Source organism: Oxyura jamaicensis, chromosome 21, assembly GCF_011077185.1.
Source record: "Oxyura jamaicensis isolate SHBP4307 breed ruddy duck chromosome 21, BPBGC_Ojam_1.0, whole genome shotgun sequence".
NCBI lineage: Eukaryota > Metazoa > Chordata > Aves > Anseriformes > Anatidae > Oxyura > Oxyura jamaicensis.
Window position 1 is genome coordinate 3,409,077 of NC_048913.1, and position 14,511 is coordinate 3,423,587.

The 14,511-nt window shown below is 42.6% G+C and overlaps 1 long non-coding RNA gene across 1 annotated transcript; it reads right to left on the reverse strand.

Annotated features, from left to right (window-relative positions):
- Positions 1 to 752: 752 nt before the first annotated feature.
- On the reverse strand, positions 753 to 9,254 carry LOC118177334. The gene is made up of 4 exons (XR_004755761.1): positions 7,698 to 9,254; positions 4,767 to 4,847; positions 3,761 to 3,819; positions 753 to 3,262 (listed from the first exon to the last, which is right to left on the reverse strand). It is a non-coding gene; the product is annotated as an uncharacterized LOC118177334 (long non-coding RNA).
- Between the last annotated feature and the right edge of the window lie 5,257 nt (positions 9,255 to 14,511).

Sequence of the window (14,511 nt, forward strand, 5' to 3'; positions counted from 1 at the left end):
GAAGAGGTGCTGAAGAGAGAGGAAGGGGCGAGTCCACTCGTCCCTGAGCCTTGTACTAAGTAGGGGTTATCGTGACAAAACGATTAAATGTTATATTAAACACATCTCAGGATATGAACAAAAAGAGGCTACAGTGTGGCCAAGCCCAGCCTCCCCACCTTACACCAGTAACTTGATGTCATCTCCTTGCATCATCCTGATAACACCCTCCTGATAAGCACTGGGCTCGCAAGGAAGTAAAGGAAGCCTTGAGAAACGCAGGACAACGCTTATTTTCCAGGATGACACCCACTGCCCACCTCAGCACGCTGCTATCGGCCTGTCTCGCCCTGACTAATTATCGCTGAAAAGTGGCGGAAAGGGCAGAGCCGCCTGGCACAGCTCAAACTTGAAACAGCTGGCAAGATGAAAGCTGTGCTTCTGATCTAAGGCTTCCTGCAGAGAAAGTTACTGAGCTCTTGAAGAGTGAACTAAAAGTTGTTCCAAGTTTGATAGGACAGTACATTTTGTTACAAGGTTGAATTATAAAGCTTATAGGCAAAGCCAAATGGGGACAGAAATCTTTATATGGCTTTTTTTTTTTTTTTAAATAAAAGATTCAAAAATATTTAAGCTCTTTGAAAATTCCCAGATAGTATACGAAAATATTTTTCCATTAAGAAGCTACCTATTTGAGTGTAAAAAAGAATAAAAATATTTACCAATTACGTTCATATTCAGCTTTACTGAATATTTATATAGCTGCTGAAACGGGAAAACTAAATGCCACTCTTAAAAAAATTCTGTAATCTGGATAGTTTAGAAAAACCACGACTTACTGGTTTTTGTTTATTTGTTTCAAGTAGGTACAATGATTCAGAACAGAACCTGGGATGTCAGAGAAAGGCTGAAGTTCACCACTTGAGAATAAGGTCGAATGAGTGAGCAGGAAAAGTCCTCCACTTAACTTTTGATACAACGGTTCTAGTGTTCCTCCCACAAAGTGTGAACTTATGGTATAATGCAGTACATCTTGCTTGAGGGAGATGAATAAGACGGTGGGGAGACAGACTCGTTTGCTCTCTGTTCTTCTGTGTACAGCATCCCGTGATACGTGGAGTTCAGCTTCTGATAAAGAAATACACAGAGTAGCTGAAGGGCTGAAACTGCAAACAAATTATCACTGGTTTCACTTGTGATTAGACAGAACTTGCGGAGATGCATAGTTTGCACATTAGCGGAACGGTTAAAAAGGTTCTCAAATACCTTTGGATTCTGTGAGCTATTTGATGGGAAAACATAAAATAGTAGGACAAAGTATTTTGACTTAAAAGCACTTCATCTCAATAGCAGATTTATCCTTCTCTCTTCAACAATTAAGCCTTCTGCTTTTTGTTTTGTTCACTAGTTATAAAACTTGTGATGACTTCACAGCCAGGAGAAGTATTTCTTGCTTTCTTAGCTGCATGTTGTGGTTTGCATTACTTTGTAAATATGTCGCTAAGAATTTGTTCTGCAGCTTCATAATCTTTTTGCAATCCCTTCTCTCTCCAGCCTTCTATCAACATTTCACAAAATAGGACACTTGGCTGAGCAAATAGTGTGACAGTGAGACTGGATTTTTTTTTTTTTTTAATTTTTATTTTTTGCTTAACAGATTCAATGCATGTAAGAGGCTGTGATTTAAATCTGATGAATAGTTTAGTAGTTAACACCCAAACTTACTACATTTCTCAGTAACTAGAATAACGAGTTACTTCATAAAACTCAGTATCTGTACAACATATGCCCATGCAGGGGAAGATTTGCTACTTTAAAGCTTATGGATGGAGACAGGAAAGGTAGAAATTGTGAGTTTTGAATTGAGGGTCAACAAACACTTTAATTTACAAGTCAGGAGGAAATTCTGCACTCTTGACAGGCATGGCTAGTTCTTTATTATTATTATTACTTTTCCATAATTCAGAGGGCTGCACTGCTGTGAAATGAAATTGCTGGAAAAATTGTAGATGTTGACAAAACAAATGAATACACTAAATATTTGTCTTTCTGGGTAGTCCCACAGTTATTGCCACTGCAGCAGTAAAACTAAAGTGCAGTTCTTCAAAAGTATGTTCCTGCTCATGAACACACATTTCGCCAGCACAAATGAGTAAGTAAATGGGACATAAGGTTCAGGCAGTTTTTTGCAGTGACCTTTCAATCTGAGCGTGGGGAAAAATTGGGATATTATGGAAAGTTTCATTGTTTGTGCAAAAATAATGCAAGCTACTATGACAATTAATTACATCCAGATACATGATTCATAAAGTCTTTTCAAAGGCTGACTACTATTCCTCAATACTGCTTTTAATTCAAATAGAGTAAGAATTATTTTATTCCGTTCAGCTCTGTTTATTAAGCTTTCCTCGCATAACATATGATGTTGGCAGACATCACTCTGCAGTGTTTTTAACTGTTGCATATTCTTTTGAGTGCTTGGCAGAAAATGTGTCAAAACTGCATTCCTTCAGTAGAGAGTTATAAATTGCTTTAATATAAACAAGACCATTATTGCATGTTGCTTAACTGATAGATCTCACAACTCTGTTGTGAGGCTGTGAGAAAGGAAAACAAAATGCTCTTCCAGATCATGTTATCCATTTTCTCTGCAGGTAGTCCCAGTAAATCTGCATGACATGTGGGCATCCCCAGAAGTCTGTATAGCTGCGAGGAAGTTGCACCGTCTCTGCCATCTTTAGGGATACTTCAGCATCCCACAAGTTTAGTCTAGCCTTACTTCTGTATCACTTACTTTATATTTCTGTATTCGGCTTCCTGACTCATCTCTCTCAGTGCACAACTGCCACTAATGCTTTCTGTCACTTATGGCTTCCTGATTTGTGGCTTTCAGCTATCAGTTGAGGCACTTACCAAGATTTCCTGTAACAAACAAAGCAAACACGTTGTCACCGTGCACATTACATAGCATCTCAGAAGCAAAGCAGAAAATACAGTGCACAGTTACCTGGGCAATGATTTTCTTCAGAGATTTCTGTCCTACGCCACAACTGCTCTTACAGAAAATGTGCCACGAAGACGTTCTGTAAGGCTGCTAAAGGCATGCTCACGTGTAACCTGATTGCTGTCCTCCAAGGCACAGAAAATTCCCAACTGCTTGCTAATGCTGCTGTCCGAAAGGATGCTTTTTTAACTAAAGGTTATTGTAGAAAGCTGGAATCCCCAGAGCACAGTCTATTCCTTATTTCTTTGACCAGTGACATTTTTCGGTGAATGCCATATCCTTAGGGAAAAAACTTGGAAAATTGAACTGTGGAGCACAACACAATCTGTATCCATGCAGATAAGTTTTCCCACATCCAACCTACTATACTTCAGGTTAATTAAAGCATTACTTCTTATATGTACTCACTCCCAAATTAGTCATGATCTTTAATCTCCTGCTCTGGGATTCTGTTAGGCTCCGTGTCCTGCCAGCCAGTGCCTCCAAATGACACCATCACAAATATCCAGGGTTTCTCTTCACTAGGCAGTGCTCATTTCATATTGACAGTTGTGAAGGGCTGGTTTGGATCAAAGCAGTAATAGGAAGGCTTAAGCCTTTTCTTTTCCATATCAGCCTTAAATGGTAGAAGTCTAAGCTTGAAAGCTTTCTGCTTTTAAGAACATACAAGATATTTGTAAAATTTGTAAGAAGACTCAGACAATGCATACCAGATGGTAAACGATACTCCATTCCGCAAATACATTTGCTCATCCTGTACTCTTCCTGGAAGATTACCTGGATGACACACAGCAGGGCAGCCAAGCAGAAAGTTATTGCTCTTAAGCAGATATGACCTACATAACAGAAGTAAAAACATTAGTTGTCTTGTCAAGAGAATCACTGCTAGCACTGACATCATTTTATGGTCTGCTAATCCGGTGGCAATATTTCTGTTGACTGGGGAAACATCTTGAAATATTCCTACATAAAACAACCATTCAGGAGAACTATATTACCGGTGTAATTGGATTGATTGAGGCGGCTGTACAGTTAGCATCCTGGGAATACCTAACTGTTAATTGAGAAATATGAAGATGATTCCCTTGCTTCTCATTATCTGGGTAATGGGAACGAAAGACCTTCCTGAGAAACACCAAGAGAAGCCAAAAGGTATTTCAAATATTAGGCATTTGAAATAAAACATACGGGTCTGTCTGCTGCCGTGTGTGATGCTCCTGTCAAGCAGAAGCCCAGGGGTGCTGGTGGGAAGGGGACTATTCCAGAACGATTTTCATGGACAGTTTGAAACTAATGTACTACCACTAAAACAACTTGTTCTACCATTTCTTGTGAGCTGGGATTTTTAATAGCACCAGAAAGAACATGCATATCACTTGACTTTATTTTAATTACAAGTTTCCTTTACACATTTTTTTTCCCTTAAGGCAATGCTCTAGAAAGGAAAATTAAATTGCAAGTGCTTTTTATGGTAAACCCTGCAAGTTTTAGCGTAGAAGATAAAAGGAAAGCAGTCACGGGCTTGATCCATACAGGACATATTTCCAGAGTTCAAAAGAACAAAACAGATGGGCATAATAGCTGTTTGCTTTATAGCAGGCTATGAGATAAGGACTCCACAGACTACATGTAGTCTGATAGCAAACAAAAGACATTTAAAAAGAATGGGATGATTTCTTACGTCCAAGCTACAGATGATCATAGAAGAACTCGAGCCCTTTTCTCTTCAGGTACAATCACCCTGTATTACTTTCGTACCTGTGCAAACTTAGAAATACCTTACTGTTTAAAATATTTTGGGAGTCCACATTTAGAATGTCAGCTGAAATTCAAGTTTTATCCCGAGAAACCCAGCTAGAAAAGGCTGGAGATAAAAACACATCATAAAAACAAGCAGTTAAAGGAAATGCCATCAGGTGTTAATAAGAATGCTGCTTTAAAACTGGACTTGTTCCTGTTTAGAAAAGCAAAAAAAACAGTAAGTTCAGAAGCATAAAATCTTGTCCCTGATGATAAAACTTCTTTCTCTTCAAAACATGAAAACCAATGCTCTGTAACTATGTTTACCATAAAGAATATCGCCACGCTGTCACTGGCAATCTGCTACCACGCTTGTGGTTTTGTAGACAGCAGTGAAAAGCTCGGAGTCATTGTAAGCGTTCTGCTTACCAGACAACAAAATCATTTTGCCTACGTAATTACACTGCTCCTACTGTAGTATACAAAGAAAGAACAGAAGCTTGAAAACTTCTCTTTTGTATGGTGCTTTTAAACCATTTCTGGTTTTCTTTCTTCCTTTCTTTTTTATTTTTTTTCTCTTTTAATGGAGCTGTGGAGTCCTTTGTGAAGGATTCCTGCGCAGGAGGAAACAGTGCTATTTTTCTTAGCTAAATACCAATATGTAAATCTCTCTGAAGTAATCTACACATTCCTAGATATCTGCAAAGCGTGGATTAGGAACCATAGGAACAACAGCAAATTAATTCCGCAAGGGACATTTGTCATTACGGCTCGGGTTTTGTTCCATCCCAGCCCGCTCCCCACCCTTTATTCTGTTGCTATTTTGCATGTGTAGGAGGACGACCGACCTCCCCGAGCCGCAGGGCTGTCCTACAACTTTCAAAGCCTTCTATTTTTAAAGATGACATTTCTGAGTCAACTCCTCCTCGGTCTCATCAGGTGTTCTGCCACGAAGCGACGGTTGCAGGTCGGCGGAGTTACGGCATGCAAACTAGAAGCCTCCTCGGCTCCATCGGGAAGCCAGACGTGCTGAAATTGCTCATCATCTTTATCTCGCCTTCGCCCTGTGCCTGCAGCAAGCCAGCGAGAGCCAAGGGCAGCTGTTTGCACAGATGCCTTTGCAACCACTGGCCCATGGCTCGTCCCCCTCTCGGAGCAGGGCTGTCAGGCTGCAAATTCCCCCAGCATCCAGCCCTGGCGGCAGGACCCGTGCTGGGAGGAACCCGAGTGTCACGGGCCACTCCTTTCCAAATCAGAACGTTGTTTGCTAGCTTTGGTGACGTTTGTGCCAGAACCATAGATGCTGGAATAGATTTCTAGCAGTTTTCTTAAATGCTTTCTTCCCCATTGCGAGACAATGATTTGTGTGCTTGCTTATCGGCATTTGGTCGGAAATTTTGACACTGTATAAATGAGAACTACAAAATGCAGCTTTTAAATGCATAAAAAACCCTGACAATTGTAGGGCAATACGTGACATGCGCATACTTTTATATTTCCTTTAGTAAGGAACTAATTTCAGCTTGGAAATTTAAGACCATAACTATTATTCTGTTTAATCAGTGCAAGCACCGGTGTGTAACCTAAGCGAGGAGTACAGCCTCCAAAGCAGATTGTCCGATGCTAAATATTACAGCCAAAGCTTGCCTGGAAAAGTGTATTGAAAAGAATTGTCCAAGTACACAACAGTCTGTGCAACTAAGCAATTTGAATAGATAAATACAACACTGATTGAAAATTCTATAGATTCTACTGTTTAAACAAAATTATATATTTTTTTTGCCCAACTATCTGCTGATTCACAGCATTGGGAGAATCTTCCACACTACTTAATTTAAACAATTCTTATACGGGCATGGAAGAGCATCAGGATGATTTATGTTTCTATTAGCTAAACTTTCTAGCACTAGAAACAACACCCTGCAAATTGTAGTAGTGATGTTATACGTTTTCTTCTCTCCTTGGGTGTTCTTTCTTTGTGATATAACAAAGCAATGTCTTCGCATGCAAATATTTGCCAAGCACGCAAAGGTAGGAAGTGGAAAAGCATAAATATTCATAATTCTTAATGAACCATTTATTTCCGCATGCTTAGTTGAGGGTAAATTTACCAAATATGCATAATTAAATGAATTACACCTAATAAGGTTTAAATCTTGTCCAATTTCCTTGGCTTTGTAAACATTATCTATGCATTTCACAACCAGGGAGAAGGGGAGGGAGGGCAAAGAGGTGAGGAGGAACAAAATCACTCCTGAGGCTCTTGGTGTGAGTACAAAGATTAAGTATGAGCTATATAAATAAACATGAGAGTATATTAAAGTTTTAATGATCCCAGTTATATATAGCTTTAATTACTATCACATTGAAAAGAGATTCCCAGTGATATATTGACTTCCATTTAAGTTTTATTAAAAACTAAATTGCATTCTGCTTTGGTAGGATTTTTTTTTTTTTTTTTTTTTTCATTTGGCTTGATAAGCACAAAAATTGGTGTCAGTGAAGGCACATCTGAGTCTGAAGAGATGGGTGTGTTGCCCAGGTGTCCCCGAACACAACACGTGCTGGCACGAGTCCTGCTACAAAATCAACCCGAATGTGTTTGGGAAGGAACGAGCAATATCTGAGCAAGATGGCTGGTACCTAGTCGAGGGCAGGAGCAGGAGCGTCATGTTCTTGAGCAATCAGAATTGTTAACTGCATTTTCAAAATCCGGTGCCATAATTTCTGCAGCCCCCTATTTATGTATTAAAACCAAAGGACACACGCCTTCCAATACGTGAAGTATATGGTCATGTACAGAGACAAAACTCATCTTTTTGCACCCAAAACGAAGTCCCCGCCATCCCAGGCACACCTGAGCAGCTGTCAGAGCAGCACAATTTATGAAGCAGTGAGGGAAATTTGCTCTCCTCCCCTGAAAAGCTTCTTTATCTGGACTGGAGCGAACTGCTGCATTTTCTCACTGCCTTACCCACTGTCACTGTTCACTGCGTTCCTCTTTTGTCAGGGCCTCTTTCATGTCTGTGCTCTGCTTGCAGGAGGCTCACTGAGTCTCAGAAAAAACAGCTCATAGCTCAGCACTTACAGATTTCCCCAAGTGAAAAGAGCACAAGAGCGTCTTGGAGAGAGCAAGCCTGGCTCTAGCATTTATCAGAAGGACCTAAGAGAAATGTCAAGCAAAGAATAAATCAAGAAACAACAAAATCAGTTTCCTCGGCCCTCCACAACATTCAGGAGATGGATTGTTTCTGGAAAAAATAAAAACTTTACAGCAGAGGAAGCAAGAAGGAAACAGATTTGCGCAACAGGATTTCCTGCCAGGAGGCTTCTGTTGCAGCCCCCAAAACTGGGAGGTTTGACGGCTCTCCTGCTCACAGCAACACCAAGAATGAGGTTTCTGCCATTTATTAAGCTGTCCCCAGGGGCTTATGTTTGCTGTTCCTGAGCAAGCGGTTGATAATTTTGTAAATATCTTTCTCACATCCAGGAAATTCACAGCATACTTCAAAAGGCACGCATATAGCTGCTGAAAGAGGAAGGAGCCTGGCGTCTTTTTTTTTTTTTTTTTTTTTTTTTTTTTTTTTTTTTTTTATTGCTTTTATGAACGTAAATAGCTCCCATAGTTTTGGAGACTAGCAGCACATGATCCCCAGCCTCACATCCCTATCTCTGGATCTCTCTATTAAAGCTCAGGGCAATTTTCTTTCAGCCATTCTCACAGCTGAAAGCTTAACAGATTTGTCTACTAAAAGCTATTACCTCTTTGTACAAACCCTTGCTTTTGTGTTCCCAGACTTGCCCACAAAGTCAGCTTTGAGCTGTCATCTCGAATAACAGAGGAAATCCATTGCTAGCTTTAAAACTTATATTTTGATTTGAATTAGTTCAGTTTACGGCAAGAGAGGCTTACAGATAATAACCTGCTCACTAGGTTGAGCTATCCGATACAGAGGGCAGGAAAAACTTTTTGAAGAACCAGGCAGGACAGCATGACACTACCTTCCAGAAGACCTCGCCGAGTGAAAGAGCTTCCATAAAATGGAAATCACTGCCACCTGCCACGCAGGTGAGACATCAGTGGGCATCAAATTTGTAATCACAGCTCACTTTCTTCAAGTTTATCCTCCAAGACTTAATTCGCAGTTTTCTATCCTGAGCTCACCAAGAATAAAGGCACAACAAAAGGAGAAAAAAAAGCTTCCTAGGCTTGGGCTTGCCTATTTATGCTCCAATCCTCCCAAATTAACACCTCCTCAGTGGGCACACCTCCAGGAGCTGCCTGATCAGAGCTCTGGCTTGGAGTGGTTTTAACCCTGTGCTTGCCTTATGTTAAGTAAAAGATAAGGCAATTTCTCTCCCTGTTCCCCCTTCTCTTTTATTTAACAGCTAATTAATCTGTTATTCCATGCCTCCAGTTTTATGGGTCCAGAAGCAATGTGTCATCCTCACATGCAGCATTTTTATAAATATGTAGTTCTCAGTAAATGCACATAAATAAGGGAAATGATTGAAGAAGGTGTTCTATGAGTTCCTGAATGTTCATAAAGATTATACAATGAAAAGTAAATAACTAGACCCAGGAAAAAGCTCATACAAGAGCATAGCATATTGCAAAGCAATAAAAATTTAAGGAATTCACCTGCATGTTTACGAAAACATACGTTTTAACTCTTCAGACAATGAAACAGCATGCTCACCATCGCGTAATTGTTAGCATTTTGCCTCTAGACCTCGGCAGGGGATGAGTGATGAGGAATGCATGCTGTCATCGTGGCGGCGACCAGGTCCCCTGTGCCCAGGGCCACCAGGTCCAGCCGTGGCCTCAGCACTTTGTGGGCTTTCTGCCAGGTCATTCCCATCCCCCTGATGTGCCTCTTTAGCCCTCCTGGGTGCTGAGCGCCCTAACTGATGTGCTCCTAGCTCCCCAACATGATATTCCTCCACTACCACCTGGGGGCACGGCGGCAGTGAGGCAGTGCGCGTTTGGCCAGGGCTTCAAGACCGGCACGTAATGTGCCTCCTCGCAGGGACAGGAAGCCAGCAGAGGAACCAGCAATTTTCCTGACATCCACTCATGGCTGTAAAATCTCTATTATACAGTACTAGAACATGGCACTTGTGATTTCTCACCTGCTGGAGGCTACCATGCTTGCAGTGACACGTTTCGGACAGCAGTAAACTGCTGTGTTGTGTTTGCACAAAGAGCCCTCTTAAAACTCGTATTTGTTATAAACAAATAAGCAGGATGAAGCCAGATGGCTTTTTGTTTCCCGGGGGTGGGTGGTTTGGGGATCAAAACCTCTGAACCCACATGCTCAGACGAAAAGGAATTCCCTAAATAAAAGATGCGGAGATGCCGCGTTTCATCACTCAGATTATACACGGAGCAGCTTTTCTTTTCCTCTCTCCTTCACTGTAAATGCCACAAGGACGAGCTGAGGCTCCTTGTATGTCTTATAGCTCATCACCTCAGAGCACCAGTTACAAAACCAGAACTCCGTCACTTTCTCTCTGTTACTAATAATAAGACGAAGTAGGATGTTCTGCAGTTTAAAGAAAAACCATGGAGATGACCTGTCTCTTCTGCAAAAGCTTTATCTTCTCTAAAGTGGTTCAGCCTGTAAGTGGTGCAGCAGCAGCTATCTCACTGATCGGGCAACAAGACCTTATTTTTATGGCATTTCAGTCTGTTTCCAGGACGGTAACTCACCCCTCAGCTCAGGGAGAAACACGAAGGAGTAGGCTGGGTGAGGAAGGCAGGGGGATGTCATTTGTTTCAAGAACTCTTAAAATAAATGTAAATGATGCACAAAATCAAAAAGTATATAGCAAAAATTTGTTGCAATATAATTTGTTGTGGAATTCTTGATTATAGAAAATAGCAATAAAGCCAGACCTGGGGAGACAAATCTTATTTTTGAGCAACTAAAGCCCCCAGCTTCTTACCTCCTTTTGGAGGTGCCAGACTTTTCAGTATTTAACTTTCCTTCTGCAAGGCGAGGACAATGCAGTTAAAAGGAAGGCCTGGCGTCTCCAAAGGGAGGCGGGGGTGTTGGGGCTTCTCGTGCTCACCTTTTGGGGCCAATTCTAGGTCTGGAAGGATTCCCAGACAGAGGGGTCGGGAGCCTGCAGCACGAACTAACTAGGGAAGGCTGGAGGCCAGTCCTGCCCTGGCCTATATGCAAGCAGCAGCTCTGTTCTGATATTTCCCCTTCACCAAAGCAGGAGAAATCAAATATCTTCACTGATGTCTTTCACGGAGATGGAGCAGTGATAGGAAGAATCTCCGGGGCATACAGTTCATTTAGTATCTGAAGAAACGTGTGTCCACACGGCAGCCTTGAAAATTGAGCGCTGGCTGTGAATTCAGAACTAGGCCTCTGGGGGCTGCCGCCTCAGACCCACGATCTAGAACTTAATCTTTCATCCTGCTAACTAGCTGGGGGTATTCTTTGGAGAATACGCAGCAATTATAGTTCTTTACTTTCTAACTTTAAAAGGTTTCATTCCTCTGTTTGAGTGTTGTTTTCTCCTCAGAATGAGAAGCAGGGCACGATACACTGATTTCTCCTTAGAGCCCAAGGTGTGTTACTAGAAGCTGATGTGCACCCTCATTTTCTGCTGATGTCAGTGTAAGCAGTTGTGTAGCACTGGGTTACGCTTGAAAGTTAGTGTAAAAAAATACATTTTATATGTAAACTAGAGTCGGTACCTGCACTGACAGGCACAAAAGGGGTTGCACTGTGAATACAAATACTGCAACGTACTCTGTGCTTTATCACCTACACAAGGGACGCTGCATTGTTTGTAGGGTCCCACCGTGCTTTTCTGAGTCCTTGCTTGTGCTGTGCTGGGGCAGAGCCCACGGCTGGGCAGAGATCCTGCCCAGTACTATTGTAATATTATTGGAATATTGTTGTTACGCTGGCACTGCAAGGTGCTAATGCCCTGTGCTGTACAAAGTGCTGAGCAAGGGAGAGATTCAGGGCATATGGCTTAGAGCATACGGTGAATAAAGAACAAGGCAGGATGGTTAGCAGGAGGAAAGCAGCGTTTATCTGTGCCGCTGTGTGCATGCATGTGCAGCCACACCGGGGGCAGGAGATACCAAAGCTGCTCAGGTGCCAACCTGCATCCTCTGAGGCCTGGATCCTCAGCATCCGTGAGCACGCTGGAGAGCTCCAGGGTGAAACCTGCTTGTATCCATGGAGGATCTGGTGAGATATCGCCTAGTTTTGTTCCCAGTCACACTGGGAAACACCAGCTCTCTGCCAGTCCCTAGGGTGAACATCAAGAGCCTGAGGAGAGACCTGCAAAGCACTCTGGTGTCCTACTTTGCCAAAATAGCATAATAAATATGCATGTGGAACATGGTGAAGAGATATTAAAAAGACATCACTCCTGATTGCTCTTTCCCTTTGGATCCTTAGCTGACCTGGTGCCTCTCATTGGAATGCAAAGCATAAGGGTGCCTCGCTGGCCCAGATCCAGAAATCAGGAGTTTGGGGACAGAAATAGGCCCAGGGATGAAAGTATAAATTACACTGTAGTGAAGGCACAAAGAACACCCCCACTTTTTTTTTTTTTTTTAAATGTCTCTCTATACAGGTAATAGTGACAAGTTATCTGATGCACTAGAAGGGCGTTTTACCCTTGTGCCGATGCAGGCTGCTGTTCACTTTGCCTTATCTCGCAGGGCCTCGGGATATATCTCCGCATCTACTATTAGATTTACAAATTCATATGAGGACATGTTTTGCATTCTTGTCCCACCGCATTCATTATGATCAAAGTACAAACTGCTCTCTGCAGCATGGAAAAAGCACTGAGATACTTTGCTTACTGTACTTTGAACCAATCTCGTACCTGGAAGATCATCCTCTACTCCCCCTGTACTTCCTTAAGCAGTTGAATGATTAACTGTATATGATAGTAACACAAATTAATATCCAACTGCAAATATAATTACAAGAACTAAGCCTATGAATCCTTCTGAGTTAAGTACTGGCCATTATAGATGTGTCACACATGTAAAAACACTCACCCACCATTTGGATCAGCTCTATCACTGGCTGAGATACTGATGGAGTGCATATCAAACACAGACACCTTATACAGAAGTGATGTGTGCGATGACACATCCCATCATTTCTGTGTTGGGTGGGTAGAGGGCAGAGAAGGAACAATTTCTCTCTGGGGCTTTAGAGGTATTTCACTCCTGCAGAGCTTTATGGCTATGCTACATCTCAGGGAGCTATAATTAAGCTTCTGGGATGGGAAAGGGAAGGAAACAGTAGGTGGAGTCCTATGCTTGCTCAGAGATGTGGTGTCATTGGGACCAAAGTGTGATGGTCCATCCCCCACCTGGAAGTTAGAGGTTACCATGTCCACCACTCTGCCCGCTTTGATGGCTCTGTGGACATCTGAGGTCATATATAGGGACTACATAGGTCATACACAGGGACTGGGGGTTACATCTGTGGGGGTAAGAGCAAGAAGATTGCTGCTTCATCCTGAAGTGGGAGAAACGACAGAGAAATAGAGAGCTTAGATTCATGTTTTTAATTGGTGTTGCTGAGAAGATGCATGTTTGACTCTCCTCCAGCTGTTAGACTCTTTCAGGTTGAAGAAGGTGAAAGGGATCAACCCGTAAGTGCTGTTTGTAACCCCAAAACATCGGCGTTAGCACAGAGCTCTCAGGGTGTGAGCGCTTACCACAGCCTCTGCAGAGGAGCCTGGCCCTCATCAACATCAGATCCTTTCTGTAGTGGTCTAATGGGGAACAACATGCTGGAATTCAGGCCTGGCATACCAGAAAACATCCCTGGTCAGGTATATTAGCAGCCCAACACCTCTGTCCTGGCAGGATGTGCTCAGATGAGCATACATAAACCCATTGTGGGGTGAAGCATCCGTCCTGCCGTTTAGATGCAAGCCGAGCCAAGCACACTTTAAGTGGAGAAGGGGATTTAGGCAACATGGACAGGGAGGATATAGGCAGCAGAGGGCAGGCAGCTCGTTACATAAGAAAAGTTGCTGGGGCAGCAAGATGTCCCTGCAGACATCCCCTCCTCACTGACATCACACCCCATTTCCCAAATTCATCATGTCACTGCACAGGGCCGGGAAGTGAGTAACCGCAGGAACATGACCTCCGTGGGACAATGATGAGAGCAATTAATAACGTGTTGGAGAGAGCCTGGTAATGCTGCTCCTGCCATCCCTCTAGTCCTGCCTATGGTCTCCTTCACCAGCAACACACTGTGGCTGCAGCTGCCTCTGCGCTCATTTTAGGGCTGGCAACAGCATCAGCCACCTCGCTGGGTCGTGGGAAGAGCATCGTATTTATGTTTCAGGAGAGTGATTACTGTGGTTCCCTTGCACATGCCATGTATTCCATCTGAAACCCACTTAGAGCATTGAAGGGAGCTGGCACTGCAGTTCTTGGGAACCCTAAGATCTTCTAGTCCATAATTTTGGAAGTGCCAAGGACCTTCCCCTCTTGCTAATGAATGTGGCTGCAGGGTTAGGATGTCCACGGAGCCCGTCACTGATTAGCAGGCATCCTGGAAAAGCCACCTGCCAGGCTAGAAAGGTGAAAAGCTCCACAAAGAACCGTGTTAGATCTGCCAGGTTGATGAATATAATCCTTTCAAAAAGAAGGTTTTTTAATCAAATATCTCTAGTTGGTTAAATTGAATAAACAAATTTAAAGACAATAGTTTGGGGGTCTAGGCTTGTGATGGTTTTACTCGAGTGGGCAGCCGAGCTCCACCACAACCGCT